Source organism: Dioscorea cayenensis, chromosome 6, assembly GCF_009730915.1.
Source record: "Dioscorea cayenensis subsp. rotundata cultivar TDr96_F1 chromosome 6, TDr96_F1_v2_PseudoChromosome.rev07_lg8_w22 25.fasta, whole genome shotgun sequence".
Classification (NCBI taxonomy): Eukaryota; Viridiplantae; Streptophyta; class Magnoliopsida; order Dioscoreales; family Dioscoreaceae; genus Dioscorea; species Dioscorea cayenensis.
In genome coordinates, this window is record NC_052476.1 from 3,069,640 (window position 1) to 3,088,019 (window position 18,380).

General features: G+C 33.5%; 1 long non-coding RNA gene across 1 annotated transcript; it reads left to right on the top strand.

Moving 5' to 3' along the window:
* The first annotated feature begins 9,263 nt into the window (after positions 1–9,263).
* On the top strand, positions 9,264–11,042 carry LOC120263012. Its single transcript, XR_005537024.1, has 2 exons — positions 9,264–9,471; positions 10,315–11,042. It is a non-coding gene; the product is annotated as an uncharacterized LOC120263012 (long non-coding RNA).
* The last annotated feature ends 7,338 nt before the right edge of the window (positions 11,043–18,380 follow it).

An 18,380-nucleotide genomic window follows, 5' to 3' on the forward strand; every position in this document is an offset into this window, starting at 1 on the left:
GGCGAGGGGAAGGAGGTCGAGCAGAGCCTCTCCCGATGGTTGGGCTCGATCGTGTACTATTTTCTTTCCCTGCTTCTGCAAGCAACCGACCCTTTCGAGCCTTCCTCCGCTGGAGCTAGACCAGGATTTCGGCCTCTGGCTGCCTCCCACCGGGCGCAGGCCCTTCCCTGCTCCCACGGTGGCGCAGCCTCGCACCCACCGCGGCTCGAGGGATCGGCAACTGCATCGCAGGTAATCCAGAGCCAAGTGGGCTAGGGGTCCCTCTGCCTGCACGCACAGCGTGGCGGTCCGTGAGGAGGCTAGTGGGTGCGGCACCGCCTCACGCCTCGCACGCACCTCGTGCCCGACATCGCTGTTCCTACTGCTGGTCTCAGAATCGCGGCTTTCCCACTCGTTACTCTGCCAGATGTCTCTTGGGACTCTGGTTCGCGCCCTCCCAATGAGCATAGGGACTCCATCGCTTTCTTCCGACACCCCATTTCCCTCGTCACTTCAAACGCCTTGTTGGGCGCTAACCCGCCTCCCACTCAACTCCATCCTCCTTATCCCGAGAAAAATGGATCTGTTGATTTCTCGGGACATGCCCTCCTCCCGCCCTTTTTGTCTCTATTGGAGAAAAACCCATCTCTCGATCCTCGCAAACCCTATCTCGCATCATCCAAGCTTGTGGGTCAAGTATCCGGGTGTTCGGAAGAGGGCTCATGGATGAGGATAGTGACCCGTATGGTTCTCGCCTCGAGGATTTGGATGACCAAATGTCTGAAGAAGAAGATGAACCGGATAACCTCATGACGTTAGATCAATATCAAGAAGAAGCACGGCGAGTTGCGCTAATTCGGAAGGGATCTATCTTAGATGTCGAAACCCAAAAAAAGGGAAGATTAGAAGTGGGAGAGGCCAGCCACTCCTGACTTTGTTTCTTTTTCCCCGCTCCTCTTAGCTCGGAGTCACTATTACCTTCTCACTTTGTCTTATGATGAGTGCTAAAACCATAGGTTGTCGGAATTGCGGGGCCTTTCCCTCCCAATACCCTTGCTCAGCATCTTTTTGACTTATCTCGCTGTAATAACCTCTCCATCTTCTGTCTTGTTGAAACGAGAGCTAACTCCAATCGGATTGGTAAGTTTTGCTCTAAACTTTCCGTGCTTTGGGATTAGGCCCATTCTTGCCGAGGGATTCTCACGGTATTCTTGTCTTCTAGAAAAAGGTATTGGCTAAGTAACCCCATCGCCTTCTTCTCACGTGAGTTCTCCATCTTGTGATCTCTTCCTCGTACTTTAACGAAGCCATCATATCTCTGCTCGCTTTATAATTCCAATCGCCTCTTCTCAACGTGCGGTTTGGCATGAGCTTTCCAAAAATCTCGCTCTATTCCTATCCCTTGGCTTATTATCGGTGATTTCAACTCCATTTTGTTCAGAAATGAACATAAAGGTGGTCGTTATTACTACTATTCTCGCAAAGCGTATTTTTTCCGGAATTTCGTCGATTCTAATAATCTTTTCGATCTTAATTTTTCGGGCTCTCCCTTCACTTGGTGCAACAACTAGCACGGGCTTTCTCGCTTACCGACCCGCTTTGGATCATGTATTGTTAATTTAAATTGATTTCCCGTCAAATTTTTCTCTCAAACATCTTTCTCGCAATTTTTCGGACCATTCTCCCCTCATTTTATCTATCTCCGACCACATTAGCATTAATCATTATATTTTTTTAAATTTGATAATTTTTACTAGATTTCACCGCTTGTCATGACAATCGTTAGAGAAGCTTTGCGCCCCCTTCTCATGGTAATCCTCTTCATATTCTCACCATCTACTATCTCAGACGTACGGTTTAAGCTCGCTAATTGGAAGTCTAATGGTATCTCTTCGTTAGATTCTCGCTCTTATTCGCATCGCTCGATATCCTTAATCTTGAAAGTTTGGATGAGTCTTTTGATTCAAGCAGATAGGGCCTTACCATCACATATGCCAAGCTTGTCGCAATCTAAAGACAAATTTCTATAAAAATGGGCTCAACGGGCTAAGCTTCTCCGGGTTTGCGATGGTGACAAGAATACCGCTTTCTTCATACTCGCGCGCAGCTTCGCGCTCACCATAACCATATCTCTTTCATCTCGGATGCCACGGGTAACACCTATTCTCGACCATTCTAGCATTGCAACATGCCTTTTTATGAATTTTTATTCTAATCTTTGGTCCGGGTTCCTCGCGACTCGGGTCTTATTGACCTCAATGATTTTATTTATGCTTTGCCTAACCATCTTCCCGCACTTTCTTTTGATTCCGGGCCCGAATCTCATTCGTGAGGTTACTAGGAGGAGATCTACTCGCCTCCATGATCTCCCATCGGTAAATCCCATAGCCCGATGGCTTTTTAACGCTGAATTTTATCGCTTTTGGAATGATATCGGTGACCGTATTGTTGATGCTATTAATTATTTCTTTCACACGCCTCACCTTCCCACCCTCTGGGGTAGAACCTTTATTACTTTGATCCCTAAAAAGACTAATCCCTACTGGTCTCGGATTTTTGCCCTATTTCTCTGTGCAATGTCTGTTATAAAATCATTTCAAAAATCCTCTCGAATAGACTCAAGCCTCGTCTCCTACGCTGGTAGGTAGAGAGCAAGCGGGTTTATTTCTGATCAGGGAGCTTTTTGATACTCTATAACAAAGCTCAGAGGTGGCTCACTCTCTCGAATTTGATCGTGATTCCGCCCTCTAGGATAATGATTAAATTAGACATTGAGAAGGCTTATGATACCCTCAGCTAGAGTGCAATTCTTGCAACCTTGACCAAAATGAACTTCCCTGACACTTGGGTTTTCTTGATCTCGCGCTCCATCGCCTTCCTCTTTCTCTATCCTTATTAACGGGTTCCTTCCCTCGGTTTTCTCCTCTAGAGGTATCCAGCTGTATGCATCCTTTATCCTCGTATTTGTTCATTCTTGTTGCTCACAATCTTTCTGCTATTTTGAATCGCGCTATAATGTTGGGCATGATTCCTGGTTTTGATCACAATCTTCACTCGAATTTCAATCATCTAATGTTTGCTGACGATATCATTTTGATTACTCGTGCCACCAGATACGTGGTACGAAATATCAACCTCTGTTTGAATATTTATTCCCGCTTAACTGGCCAGCGTCCTAATCATGCCAAATCTCAAATCTTCCTTCCTTCCTGGTTTAATAGTAGAGTTGCCAATAGCATTAGCCATATTTTGGGCTTCAATCTGGCTACCTTTCCCCTGACTTATTTGGGTATCCTCATTTCTCCTAAACAAATTAGTGTTCATTCTTTCAAGCCTATGATTGATAAGATTAGATTTCTGTGTGCCCGATGGAAAACCTATAAGCTCTCTTCTACAACCAAAGCTACTCTTATCAACTCTTCCCTCCTTTCTATTCCAACTTATTACCTCTCAGCCTACCCTGTTCCTGACTCTGTTCTTAACGATATAACCCGTATTGTCAGGGATTTCTTTTGGTTTAAAGGCGGCAATGGAAAGGGCATCCATGTAGTTAATTGGAGCAGTGTTACTGATAAAAAATCTGAGGGGGGCTTGGGGCTTCGGAACCTCCTTCATGCCAAGTACTCCCTGATGACCAAAAATGTCTTTAAATATCTAAATTATGATCACGTTTACTGGGTTGATATTGCTCAACTCAAGTATGGTTGCATTAATTTCTGGACTAATTCTATACCTTCTAAATGTTCCTTGATTTTTCGAGGTATTTGCCGTGATGCGGGTATTTTAAAACCAAATCTTTGGATTAAAACTGTTAACCCTTTAAGAACTTCTTTCTTGACGGACCCTTGGCTTTTTGAAGTTCCTATTGCTTTCAAGCCAACTTTTTTTAATGTTGATGTTGAGTTTCATGAGGTCTATCTTTCGGATCTTTATGCTGATGGTCATTGGAATCATGAGCTGCTTTTACTTTTGTTTGGTGATTACTTAAGCTCTCTGATCCCCAATTTCTGTACTTTTGACTTTGTTGATTGTAATTACTGGGTCTGGCATCCTCAATCTTCTAACTTAAAGATCTTTTCAGCTATATATAACCATCTTAATCACAATTCTGATCCGAACTTAGTTTGGGATGGTTGGATTGTCATGGAAACTTTAGGGTTGCCCTCGTGTTAAGCATTTCATTTGGCTTATGTTACATGGCAGTAATTTCTACTCACCGATTTTCTCAAAGAGATTAATCTTGGTCCTAGAACTTTGTGTGTTTTCATGCAGATTGTCTCTCGAATCTATTGAGCATTTATTCAAGGATTGTTGCTATGCCCATATGTGCTGGAGTTCCATAAACCTTATCCTTAACATCAATGTATCTTTTCCTCATTTTCATTTCTCGGCTTTTTGATTCATCGAGTACAATTACTCTATGCATACAATCTCACGTATTGCAGCCATCGTGGTGGTACATTTGAAGGCTCGATGTGATGCTATCTTTTACAATATTGCACCAAACTTTTCTAACATTGCTCTTCGAGCTGTTATTGCAGCTACTGTGTGGTACATTTGGAAGGCTCGATGTGATGCTATCTTTTACAATATTGCACCAAACTTTTCTAACATTACTCTTCGAGCTGTTGCCCATGTTAAGGATTTTACTCAGGAGAATTCTGGTCTCCTGGGCCAGCGTTTACTTCTGAATAACTTCTCTATTACAGATGGCCTCTTTCTATTTTATGCTCATAACTGGAACGACCTTACTAAGACAGGTAAATTGGGCTTCTTTGTCACAAACCATACTAATGCTGTGATTTATGCAGGTTGTTGTATGTTTACTGCTGCGACATGCAGTGAAGCTGGGATTTTGGCTTTGGGGATTGCTGTTAGATCAACCATTGATCGTTATGTGAATATTCGTCGCATTCTCCACTGCAACCCTGACATTTCTCAACTTTTATCAGATGCCAATAACCCTGTTACCTGGCGAGCTGCTCCTACTATTATGGACACTTCTCACCTTCTCCAAGTTGCTGGTAATCCCTCTCTGGTGGTCATTCCTAGTCGCTGGAATGGACCTCTCTTGCTCTCGTTGGCGTCGCCACTTTCAATTACACCTTAAATCTCTTCTTGTCTGGCCGGGATCTACCGAGATGGTTGATGAAGACATTCCTGGATTTTGGTTTTACTTTCTAGATTGTTTTTAGTTTCTTGCTTTCTATTTTCTACTAGTTCTTTATTGTTTTTTGTATCTTGTTTAACTTTCTCCTTCCTCTCTTACTTGTAACTTTCCAAACTCTTGTAAACCTTTTCTTGATTTTAATAAAATTAGCTCTCTCTGAGCTCTTTCCCCCAAAAAAGATTCATGTTTTAGGGGTGTTTGTTTGATAGTATTTAAAACTCATTGTAGTTGGAATTACAAGATTCCTTGAGGTAAGTTGTTTGGCTAGGTGGATTTAAAAAAGCAACTGGAATTGCAAATCCTTTTTAGCTGAATTTTAGTGGATTTGGAACTACACCCAAATTGGATGTAGTTCCAAATCCAATATTTGAAATTCTAATTAAAACTATTTTTTTTAAAAACTAGAATTTAGTTAGATTATAAACAAATAAAATTAAATAAATAATTAATTAATTAATTTGACAAATGATATTTTTGGTAGTTATATATATTAATTTAATACACATATTATATTAATTATTTTAATAAATAATTAATATATGATATTTTATTATGATAAATTAAGTATATATTAATGATATTAATTACTCATAATATTAACTAGACTATAATTATATTTTATAAAATATTAAATAAAAATATAATTATATTGTATTTAATTTTGGTAATACAGTATATAATTGATATATTATATTATATTAATTATTTAATAAATAATTAATATATTATATTTTATTATAATAAATCAAGTATATATTAATTATATTAATTACTCATAATATTTGAAATTTGAATTCATATTTATATAAAATAAACGGTATATTTTATAATTTGTATTAATTATTGCATCAAACAAGTTTTCCAAATTCAAATTTATAAATCCCTCCAACCAAACACAAAATTCTATGATCCAACATTACAAATATATTAAACCAAACACTGATTTGACTTTTCTGAATTTTCAAATATAAGGATTTGTAAATACAAATCTACTGCATTTTCAACTACATCCAACCAAACTCCCCCTTAGTTTCTTTGCTTTTGTTGTTACTATTTTTTTGCTTTTTCTTGGCTGAGTTTATTGGGATTGTTCTTGTTTTGTGTCTCTGTAGTTTTTGGTTCTTATATTTTTTTTAATAATATACATCTATGTTGCAGCCCTTTTTCTTAAAAAAAAAAAAATCTTTCCTTAATTGACTTTGATTTGGTAGTAGATTAATAAAGGGGTTTCATAAAATAAGATAAAATAAGATAAGAGAAAACAAAGTTTTAAACCATATTTTATTTGGAGCAAAATGGAGTTAAAGAAGATTGTCAAATTACAAATAAGGTAGTATTTGGTTTAAAAGTAATAAAATTTTATATAATAATATTACCAAATTACCCTTTATAAATTCATAACGCCATCTCCAACCCAAAACTCTAAATTTAGCGCTTCAGTACTCAAAAATACAGCTTCTACAGTGAAAGTTTCTCCAATCATTATCTCTATTTTTAACTCTAAAATAGAATATTCTAAGAATATTCTTTTTATTTCACAATTTATATATTCATACTATCCACAAATTTAATCATCTTTAAGGCTGTGTTTGATTGCCAACATAGAAATTGCCTAGAAAAGAAAATTTTTCCATAGAATATTTTTCCATGGAAAAATTTTCTATGGAAAATGAAAAAATAGTCATTTGATTGACATTATTTTTTAACGAGAAAATCAAGAATTTTCTATGAAAATTTCAGATTTTGTTGTTTGATTGCTCTTATTTTCCACGGAAAATGTAACATTTTCCATGGAAAAAACCTAATTTGTTGTTTGATTGCATCAATTTTCCCTAAAAAAAGTTACATTTTCCATGGAATTTTTTTTAAAAAATTATTAAAATTGGTAAAAAAATATTTAAAAAAACATTTGATAATTATAAACAACAATACATGTAATTGATTCTTATCATCAAAACGCCTCGGGATCTGTTCACTGATTTGGATAAATTTATTTAAACTATTATCAAGTTATATAATTTATCTCTTTTTAAAAAAAAATTAAAAGAAAAGGAAAAACATTGAAGTTGATCCTTATCCCAAATTTGATTTGTCTCGCAAGTTATTTTTTTAAATAGCCCCTTACTTTTTCCCTGGAAAACTTTTCCCACGGTGGAGGCAGGAAAAATTTTCCACTGATTTGAGGGAAAATAGGGTCACGTGACAGAGTTTGTGAAAAAATTTTCCACGGAAAATTTTGACAAACAAACAGCCTAAAAAGCTGGAAAGTGACCCGTGGAAAATTTTTCCAGGGAAAAAAAGGGCAATCAAACACAGCCTAAATCTTTTCCACTTTTAACCATTGAATTATTTAAAATATGATTTTAATTTTTATAATTATTATAAATATTTATTAAATTTTAAATAGAAAAATCAAAAACCGAAAAATCAAAAATAGAAATAAAAAAATAAAAAATATAAAAATATAAAAATTAAAAAATTAAAAAGCAAAAATTAAAAAAACAAAAATTAAAAAGAATTATGTAAAAATCAAAAACCGAAAAATCAAAAACAAAAAAATAAAAATATAAAAATATAAATTATAAATTAAAAAAATTAAAAGCAAATTAAAAACAAAATTTAAAAAAGAATTAAAAAAAGCGGAAAATCAAAACTAAATTGAAAACAGAAATAAAAAATAAAATGAAAATTAAAATAACGTTGCTAAATATCCCGGTAGCAAAATCTTATTTTGGCGCAAAAAATAGCGTTTGGTTGGAGATTTTCAGTGCTAAATCCAACCCAAAGCGTCAAATGTGATGCTGGGTTGGAGATGCCCTAAGCTAGGTTGCCGGTGGTGATCATCAGTCGCTGATGGTTGGCCGGTGATCTGCCGATCACATATGGGTAGTGGCTGTGGATGATGGCGAATAACAATACTAATTTGACAAAATATAAAAGGCCATTTTAGACTTTTTAGTCCATGGAAATTTGAACACTCCTCCCCCCATTATACATAAATACCATACCCTCTTAAAAATCTTGTATCAAAATAAACCCCTCCCAAGCAGGCCCTTAGACCATCTCCAACCCACAATCCTAAATCTCTATCCCAAATCCCAAATTTGGTCTTGCTACAGAAAATTTTACTCCAACCACAAATCTCAAATTTTACCCCAAAAAAGAATATTCTTATAATATTTCTTCTCATATATTATTTTATTATTATTTAATAAAGATATTTGAAATCAATCATTTTAACAATAAATTAATTAAACATTACTTTCAATTTATAAATAATTTATTAAAAAATATAACTTAAAAAATTGTACAACTATATTTTTTAATTTATTATTTAATTTATTAAAAAATTAAAATTTGAATTTCTTAATTATTTTAATAAACAATGAAATTATTTTTTAATATAGCATGAAAATATTTAATATCTAAACACATAATTGACTACAATTTTAACAACGAGAAAATTATTTTAATTAGATATTTTACATTGAAACCATAAATAAAATGAAAGAAAAATACTTAATATTACTTGAGCAGCATCACTTATCGTAATATTCGTGATTATATTCAATCTGAACAAGCATGAATTATGCATAAAAGAGGACAATTTCAACAACCACCTTCTTCATCATCAAATCCATTTGGAAGCTATTTCGATAATATGGGCGGAAGTGCTAGTGATTTACCAGAATATTAGTTTTAATTTAATTAGTTTTTACATTGTATTAGTTTTTATTAAGGTTATTTTCAATAAAATTTCAACTATTCCTTTTTGTAAATTTATTATATATTAATAATTAACAATTTTATTTAGTTGTTAAATAATAATTACTATTGATTATTAATTAATTACACACAAATTAATATTATAAATAACTACTTATAATTATATTAATGGATTAATAATTTTATATTTTTCATTACAATAATAAAAACAATAAAAAAAAATAAAAAAAAATTAAAAAATAAGAAATAATGTGGGACCCCAAATTTAGGGTTGTAATAGTGTGACCCCAAATTTGGGTTGCACTATTGCAAAACCCAAATTTGGGGTAAGATTTGGGTGTGGGTTGGAGGACTCTACACCCAAATTTCACCCCAAATTTGGGATTCGGGTGTTGTTGGGTTGGAGATGCTCTTATTAGGCTTGGGCGGAGTATTTTTAGGGCCAAAGAGACCGCGGCGAGGAGCCGAACTGGAGGAAGAGAGCTTGGTGAGAGATCTATGAGTGCGGCGATGGGCGGCGAAGCTTCTTAGCTTGGGAAAGCAGCGGATGGATCTGATTCGGGAGGAGGATGCTCTGCCGATGTGCTTTTTCGTTGGTATTGGGTGACTTCTTTTTGACCTGCTCATTTTGGAGCTTGAATTTCTCTTGTTTTAGTATCCGATTTAGGTTTTTTTTATGCTTAAGAACAATAGGAAATTTGGAAATTATGGTTTTTGATAGGAATTGCTACTTTTTTTTTCTTGGGAAATTGGTTGTCTCTGGCCATTGGTAGAGTGATAAAAAGAAATAAGCTAATTAACTTTACTTTTATTATGATTGATCTTTGCTGGGTCTGTTTACTTCCTTATTTCTCAAATCTTTTTCTTATTCATGGATGCCAATAACCTTATAAAATCTAGAATGTGAAGAAGATGGTGAGACCAGAGACAATGATTGGAAGTTCATTAACTTTGCAGCTCTGAAATTTCTATGAAGATAAGGATCTATTTTACAGGAGGGAACTGGACAATATCCATATTCTTCGCTTATGACCTGGGCCTTAGGATCATGCAATTTGTTTAAATGTGGATGCTTGAGTAGTGATTACTTCTACCCCCATCTCTTTCCATTATGATTAATAAAAGACTGCAATTAGTGGAGGATTTCACGTTTTTGGCTTGCTTGCCTACATGTTTTGCAATCTCAAAAATCTTTTTCAATCTAATATTCTGTGACTGTACTTATGTTTAAAGTTTGAAAATCAATACATTGATTTATAATATTACCATCGATAATTTTGCTAATTGCACTTATTCCTTCAAGATAAGCTTTTGCCTTTTCAGTCTTGATTTATCGCACTTTCTCATCTTGTTTATGCCTTTGAATGTGATAATAATGTGCATCTGTTATTCTTTAGTCCATTATTTTTAAATAGTGTATTTCTATCCTCTGCTTCTAGGAATATAATGTTCTTGATTATAAAGACAAAGTCCTGGATGAGTTTTATGATGCACTTGGGTTGCCAACTTCTGCAAGTGAAGGAAAGATTCTGTCACTAGTCACTCTCCAAGACATAAATCTTGGTTTCGAAGCTATTGTTGTCAATCATGCTATTGATCATGATTTGGTTGAGTTTCAGCCAGTAACACTGTGTATTGCTTGACTGCCTGCTGAGCTAGTGATTTTAGTTTAAAGAATATCTGAACTTGTAGCTGGGCATATGGGTGGGCCAGTAAAGGGTGCTAGTATTATGTCAGCAAGATGGTTGGAGAGAGAGTTACGAAGGTCACTACAAACAAGTGTATTACCTATTGGTTGCATAAAATTAGGTTTATCTCTTCATCGTGATTTGCTCTTCAAGGTCAGGCCTGTTACTATTTTAGAATGAGATTTCTTTCATCATGCCATTCAAAGCAGAAAGTAGGAGTGGGCTTTTGTTTTTGTGTTATATAACAAGAACAGAACATCTAGGAAGCCATCTAATGTGCATGGCCTTGTCGACTTAAAATTGGGGGAGCAAATAATTGAGGATTTAAAGGGTATAAAGTTTAATGCAGTGTTTTGAAGGATATATAGCTATTTATGGAGGTCTGAGAGATATTAGCTAAAAGAGAACTTATTATTTGTTGATTTTACTTTTAAAATTTCAAATTGTGCCAATACAATATTTTTTTTTATTCCAATAAAGTTTCATCACTTGACCACATGTAATTTAATCTATCAGAGGAAGGTTGTACAGAATTCTTCACCATCCAAATAGTCAAATTGAGAAGCAAAGAATTAAAATGGCCCTTGATGTGGCATGGTAAATTTTTTTTCAAAATTTCTTGGTTGGAAGTCTTGTGTGAACTGATCATCCTTGGTAGAATAATTTAAAAAAAATGACAATTGTGTTCCTATTACTGTTTTGGGAGCAGTTTTCCTTGGTTTTGTGTAGGATGTTTGTTTATTGTTTTATCTTAGATTGATTACTTGTAATGTTTTGGCTTGTAGAAAGTGGACTTGGTGGGTTTTCATTGAAATTTTAGTAACGGAGACTAGTGTTCATGTGGAAAATTTGGAAGGATTCTTGCTTTCTATTATAGTGGCAGACTGAGAGGTGGACTTTGATTGCTTTGGCATCCCAATGTCTGAGATATATTGAAGTCCTGGAATTTGAACAGATATTAACTTGTTTTGGAAGACATTATTTGTAAGTTGCCTACTAAGGCATCTGAGCCTCTGCATGGATCTGGCAGTATGAAGTTTTATATGTCCCATACTTGCAAAAAATATTCTGCTCAGACCAACAATTCTTGCATCACTCAGTCTATGAACATGATTATATTAAATATTAATCATTTGGTTTACATCACTCATTTAGTTGTTTTAGGTGTTCATTATCTGCTGACCTGTATGTTGCTATGAATGGGTTTTTTTTTCTTCAAGTATTTGCGTCTTACCAGTCTCATTAGATGTCAGTATGACCTATATTAGAATAAAGTTTAAGTGAACCTTTTTGATCATTGCCATACCTCATCTTGGGTCAATCAAAATGAGTCTTGCTTTGTTTCAAAAATGTATTTAAATGTGTTGCTGTCTGCTTAAGCTTGAATAATTACACTGTAGGATATCCACATCCTTCTTCTCGTTCTAAAACTTAGTTTGTAGAATGTTTATGTGTATCTGCATGTTTTTCTTTGTGGTTTTTTGTTAGTGTTGTCACTATGTTGCCTTCTTGATTGGGATTGGTTACTAGTGTTGATTTATTGAATATGCTAATGTTAGAGCTAAGAGACCCTTTTAAAATTAAGAGTATAGTCCTGTCCTATGAATACTAGTCAAAATATCGGGCAAGTTCAAGTTGTACCTTTTGGCCATAGCATCATCCTTAGTTTTCCTTTATGCAGTGTGATCTATTTAGGAAGCTATTAGATCTAATCTAATGTCACATACAGACATCCATTCCAAACAAATTTATTTTCGTATGTTTGGGAAAGGTGACATCTTTAAATGTTGGAATAGAATAATAAATGGATATCATTCTTAGTTTTTTTGATCAACTGTTACTCTATTAGTTCACATTAATAGCATTCTGATATCAATGTAATGTAGGTCTGTGATTTTGGTCTCTCAAGGTTGAAGCACAGCACATTTTTATTTTGGAAGTCAACTGTTGGAATGGTGAGATCTAGTCTTTGTTCTAGTACTTTTAGGAAATTATTGTTTCTAGTTTGTCGAACTTCTCACATTTAACTTTCTAAATCTCTGTCCTTATTCTATTTTAGCCTGAGTGGATGGCACCAGAAGTGTTGGGTAACGAACCATCAACTGAGAAGTGAGTTTCCTTATCTATGGTTACACTTAAGCACCTTACTAATTTTAAGACATTTCAAGTATAACTCAATAGTTTTATTTGGCCTGGTGGCATTCACTGATGTGCTTGTTGACTTGAGCGGTTCTCTTGTGAAGTGGAATGCTTGTTTAGTTTTTCTTTTGGGCAAGAGCAAAAAATAATGCCCACTTTGCCTGTGTCTATTTTTCTCATTCTGAAGACTATACAGGAATGCTCTTTATGTCTTTATAATGTATATACATATATAGTAGAATTTGCAAGTCCAAAGAATTTGTGGTGGCTTGTGGAGTTTCTTAATTAGGGTGTTTTCTTAGGTTTGGCCCCAATTGAAAACCAGGGACAACAAATAGACAAATATGGAAAGACTGTATGGCTAATTGTGAGCAAAAGGGATTGAACTTGAGTTGTTTGGTTTTAAGTTGTGTAAATAATAGTGATGGCACTTGAGTTACTGAAGGATGCATGAATGTCATGAACTAGATTCCATTTCCTTGAATGAATGAATGAATGAATGAATGAAAGAATTTGACATTGTTATATAGGTGCTTGCAGTACTGTTATTGGAAGTATATCAACATATGAAACAGTGAAATGTTTTTCGTGTACCATTTGATTTGTGAATTTTTTTTTTCTCATCTAACAATGGTTTCTAGTAAGCTCCATGCAAAATTATGCCGTCTCCGCCGTTTGTATTTTGTCAAAATGATTTAACCTTTAAGATTTCTGCTGCAATGAAAAAGTTTATCATTTATCTGGATAAAAAAAAAGCTCGCAATAGTTAGAAATGGTCTAAAGACAAAAAACCAATAGTGTTACACATGAATTCATCAGGCAAATGATTAAACAAAGATTTGAAGAATGGAGATGACATTTGACAACAAGGATCTGTTCATTGACATGGTAGTTTGGGTTTTAGGACTATTTTGAATAATGTTTGGTTATGAACCTAAATAAATCATTTTTTAATGATAGGACAACAGATCACGGGTTCTGTTTTAGAAGAACTGCTCAATGTGTGCTTATCTGATGAGAAATTTAATCATATAGTAAATATGACAATTATGACATAATCTTTCTGCTGTCCAAATTTCATCTTAACAAACAGTGGATGATCTTTTGATTAGCAGCATTGCGAAATCAAAGCTTTGATTGATCATCAAACGTATCTTGTTCTCTAATCTCAATTCAACTTGAGAAATTGTTAAAACTCTCTAATTAGCAGCATTGCAAAATCAAAGCTTTTATTGATCAGCAGGTCGTTGGATATTCTGTTTTTAACCATTCTCACTATTCTCAGGTTTTTGGATCTTTGTTGTCCTCTAGGAAGCTCCATGCCTTCCTTTTCCACAGACGAGCTAGCAACACATTTGCTAACACCTGGAAAAAGAAAACAAGGAGAAAAAATAAATCATAACACCCTCAGTAGAAATATGTGTCATGAATATTAAAATATATAATTCAACCCCGAATAGACAAAATAATAGTACAAAATTGTGACAAAGCCGCCTTACTGTTGTAACCAAAGCCAAAAGAAGCACATGTACAAACACCTGCTTTTTGCTGTTTTCTTTTTAATCTGCCAAAAGAAGCTTAAAAAGAAAAGGAGGAAAAAAATACTGACGCAAAAACAAAAATCACAACAGTATCATCAAATACAAAATCAGGTTTGAAAGCCGCTCATTTTAGGCCATTCTGCACATTAACAAAGCTAAGGCTTTTAAAGTAAAATTCCACAAATAATCCTTAGCAAATATAAGTGAAAATAACATATAAACAACATTTTACATTGATATTTCTCAATCCATGAACTTCAAAGCCAGATTTAATTTAGAAAGTACAAAACATAATAATGGCAAACAGACCTCAAACTTAGAAACCAACTAATAATCTCTTCACATTGGCATAGATAAAATGCTTTGAGAAGAGAAACCAGAAACAACATAGAGCAATCCAAAGTATAATTCCACACAAAATTTGATAGTACTTAAGATTTGACTAACTTTCATGTTTTATTCATTGGCAAAGGAGAAAAGGGGAGAATTTGTGGGCATTTATTGGAGTCTTTGGTGTTGCCATAACAAGCTGATTTGGAATAAAAGTTAAGATGATGGGGTGTTTGGATGCCAAGAGTGGATTGAGGGAGGAGTGGATTGGGAGTGACATGAGGGGTAATGGAGGAGGAGTGAGAATGAAGAATGTGTTTGGTTGATAAAGTTTGGAGAGTGTAATTTATTGGGAATGAAAAAAGTAAAGAAAGTGAATATGATAAAATGACAATTATGACCTTCATCCATATAAATGATATTGTATATATAATAATTAGTTATTTTTAATTATATATATTTTTAAATTATGAAAAATGAATATTTAATTTTAGTATACTATAATTTCAATCTAATTTTTGGGATGAGATGTTAATATCATTAATTAGACATATAATAATTAGTTATTTTTAATTATATTTTTTTAAAATATTAAAAAATATAAATTATTAATTATCAAAAATAAATATTTAACTTTATAATACTACAACTTCATTCTAATTTTTTAGATTTAAGTAATAATATCATTAATTATCTATTAACTAATGGTGTTAATTACAAATCAAATTAAAAATAATTCCAATAAAAAAAGTTAACTATAATAATTATTTCTTTAGCACAAGAACAACAATGTAATAAAAAATCAAAACATTTAAAAATACCTTGTAAAATATGATATAATATATATATGGGCATATTAGTCATTTTATATTCAAGTTGTTCACTCCCCCCACAATCCCCCCAATTGTGTGGTGAGTGAGACTCACTCCCTCCATAATCCCCTCTCACTCCCATTGATGTATACCCAAACAAGGGGTTACATCCAATCCCCCCTCATTCCCACTCTAATCTTGACATCCAAACACCCCCTCAATGATATCATGTAGGTTGTCAGTGTTGGGCTGGTGCCTTTGAAAACAATATGGCTGGATGCAATAGTCAAATCTCATGCTACTTCCATGAATGCATGCAGAACATCAGGTCCACAAAGTGGTGTAAACCCAAACAAAGGTGGAAATTAAAAAAAAAATTAATGTTGACGCAGCAGTTTTTTCAGAAAAGAGTGCTAAATTTGTTGTTCGGGATTGGTTAGGGAGATTTATGGATGGTCATTCTCAAGTTTTTTCTTGGGATCACTAGGCTGAACTCATTGGAGTTGATGGTGATAATAGAGGTAGTCACTTGGATTAAACAGAGAGAGAAAGGGTACAATCATGTAATTTGTGGAGAGTGATTCTTCTTCAGTAGTGCAGCTTATTCATGCTACAAAAGAGCTCCGTAGTTGTATTGGATTGTTGGCACATAATTGAAAGAGAAGCATAGTATTTTTATCTCTAGTACTTAGGGGGCGTTTGGTTCATGGATTCATGCCTTGGGAGTGGGAATGGCATGACTGCACGATGCTTTAAACCCATGTTTGGCAATGCAGGAAAGGAGTGAATAGTGGGTTGGCGTGGGAATGAGAAGACGTACATGTGGGGCATTTTCAATCCTCCCAAAATTGGGGGATTTTGAATTTCCTCAGTAATGAAATGACTTTTTATACCCTCCTATATAATAATAAATTTATATTAGTTATTTATTTATTTAATAAATAAATAATTGTTAAATTATATTAATTAGTTGAAATAGTTAATTACAATTAAAAAATAAATAATATATTAAAAAAATATTAAATAACAATAAATCACGTTATTTATTTATTAATTAATATAACAAACATTTGTTACATTATATTAATTACTTATAATATTTTTATTTTAATTAATTAAAATAAATAATTAAATATATTATAAATACTTAATAATTATAAATCATGCTAATTATTTATTATTTAAAAATAATAATTTATTTTTAAGTTATATTAATTAGATGAAATATTTAATAACAATAAATTAAAAATAGTTAAATATATTAGAAATATTTAATGATAATTATAATAATTATTTACTATTAAATATAAACTATTGTTTTTGTAAAAATATCATCTCATTTAGTATAAAAAGGGCATAGGTGTAATTATACTATATTTCTCTCTCATACTTTTTCCTATTCCTAACTCTCAATCCTCCAACCAAACACCTTTATCATTATCCTCCCATTTCCCCCTATTCTCATTCACACTCCTCCCTTCTTCTCATTCCCCCCCTTCCCATTCCTATTCCGCAATCCAAACGGGGCCTTATAGTTGAGTTCATACAGAGGTGTGTGAATTGTGTCACTCATTCGCTAGCCAGAGCGTCACATTCCTTGCCCGGTCTTCATGTTTGGGGTTATGCCCCTCTAGATTGCATTTTATTTGTCTTGTCAAATGACTTATTAACAGAAAAGAAAATATCAATCACAAAACACTGTCTGATACGCTTATCAAAAACGTTAAAGGGATTGAATCTCTTGTCCCTCCAACAGTCAGTTTACATTGCTAAAAAGCCAAAAACTTAATCAATTACAAATTCATTAAACAGATAAAAATATACAACTCATATAGACCAAGACTTGAGTGAAATATTTAAAAACAGAGTACAAAAAATGCATGGTAGTCCAAATTAAAAAAAAAAATCACTTCAGATTGTAAACATATATAGTTAAAAATATTCTTTATATTTAGCAATACATTTATTATTATTATTATTATTATTATTATTATTATTATTATTATTTAGAAATATAGATAAGGATGGGTAAAATTCAAACTGTCTATTTTTAAATTAGGAGCACTACAAAAAAATTGAGCTGTAACGGTAGATTTTATATGAGCCACTGAACTTCTATACATAAAAATATTTATGTAAATATACCCTTTTATAAAACTCGAAACCACATGCATACTCTCATTTATTGTTTCATGAATAATTTTTATTAATTATGTGATATTAGTTATATATATTTAAGATTTTGTATAATTTTTTATATAAATTTTTAAATAAAGGTATATTTATAAATATATTTTTGTATATTTTTTTAATAAATATTTTTAAAAATAAACATAGATATAAATGAATAAGAAATTATTCTTTTAATAGAAATGAGTTTTGAGTGTTGGTGACATTAATATATAAAACCCCCCTCCTTCCCTTTTGCCCCATATAAAACCCCCTCTTTGATGGAGTTACGTTTGGTTCATGTAATGACATATTACTCATGTAACGAGATTACCATCTGTAATACGAGTGGGAATGTTATATGGGTGGAAATATCGAGAGTAATTTAATATAACTCATGTTTGGTTGGGAACTTTTATTACTTTGGTTTTTCATAGTAATCAATTTGTTAAAAATATAAAAGTTATAAAGATTACCACGTGAATCCAAGATAGACATTCAAATTTGCTAGGTAATAGGATTACCACTTTTTGGTAATATTTATAAGTTTGTGAATGTGATATTACCATACTGATTACCACTATATGATCGCCAAACGCTAGTAATATTTTCATATTACCAGCGTATACATAAGTAATCCTCTACATTACCAGGAACCAAACGAACCAAAACGCCCTTTCCAGTCTTACAAAACCCCTTCTTCTCACTTGGAGCCATCACAAAGTCTCACCCGTTTTCACCAAGCGCTAGGGTTTGCACAGCCGCCGCCGTTCAACGACTGCCGGTGAGATCTCCGGCCTTCTTTTTCTCTTCTATCTCTACAGCG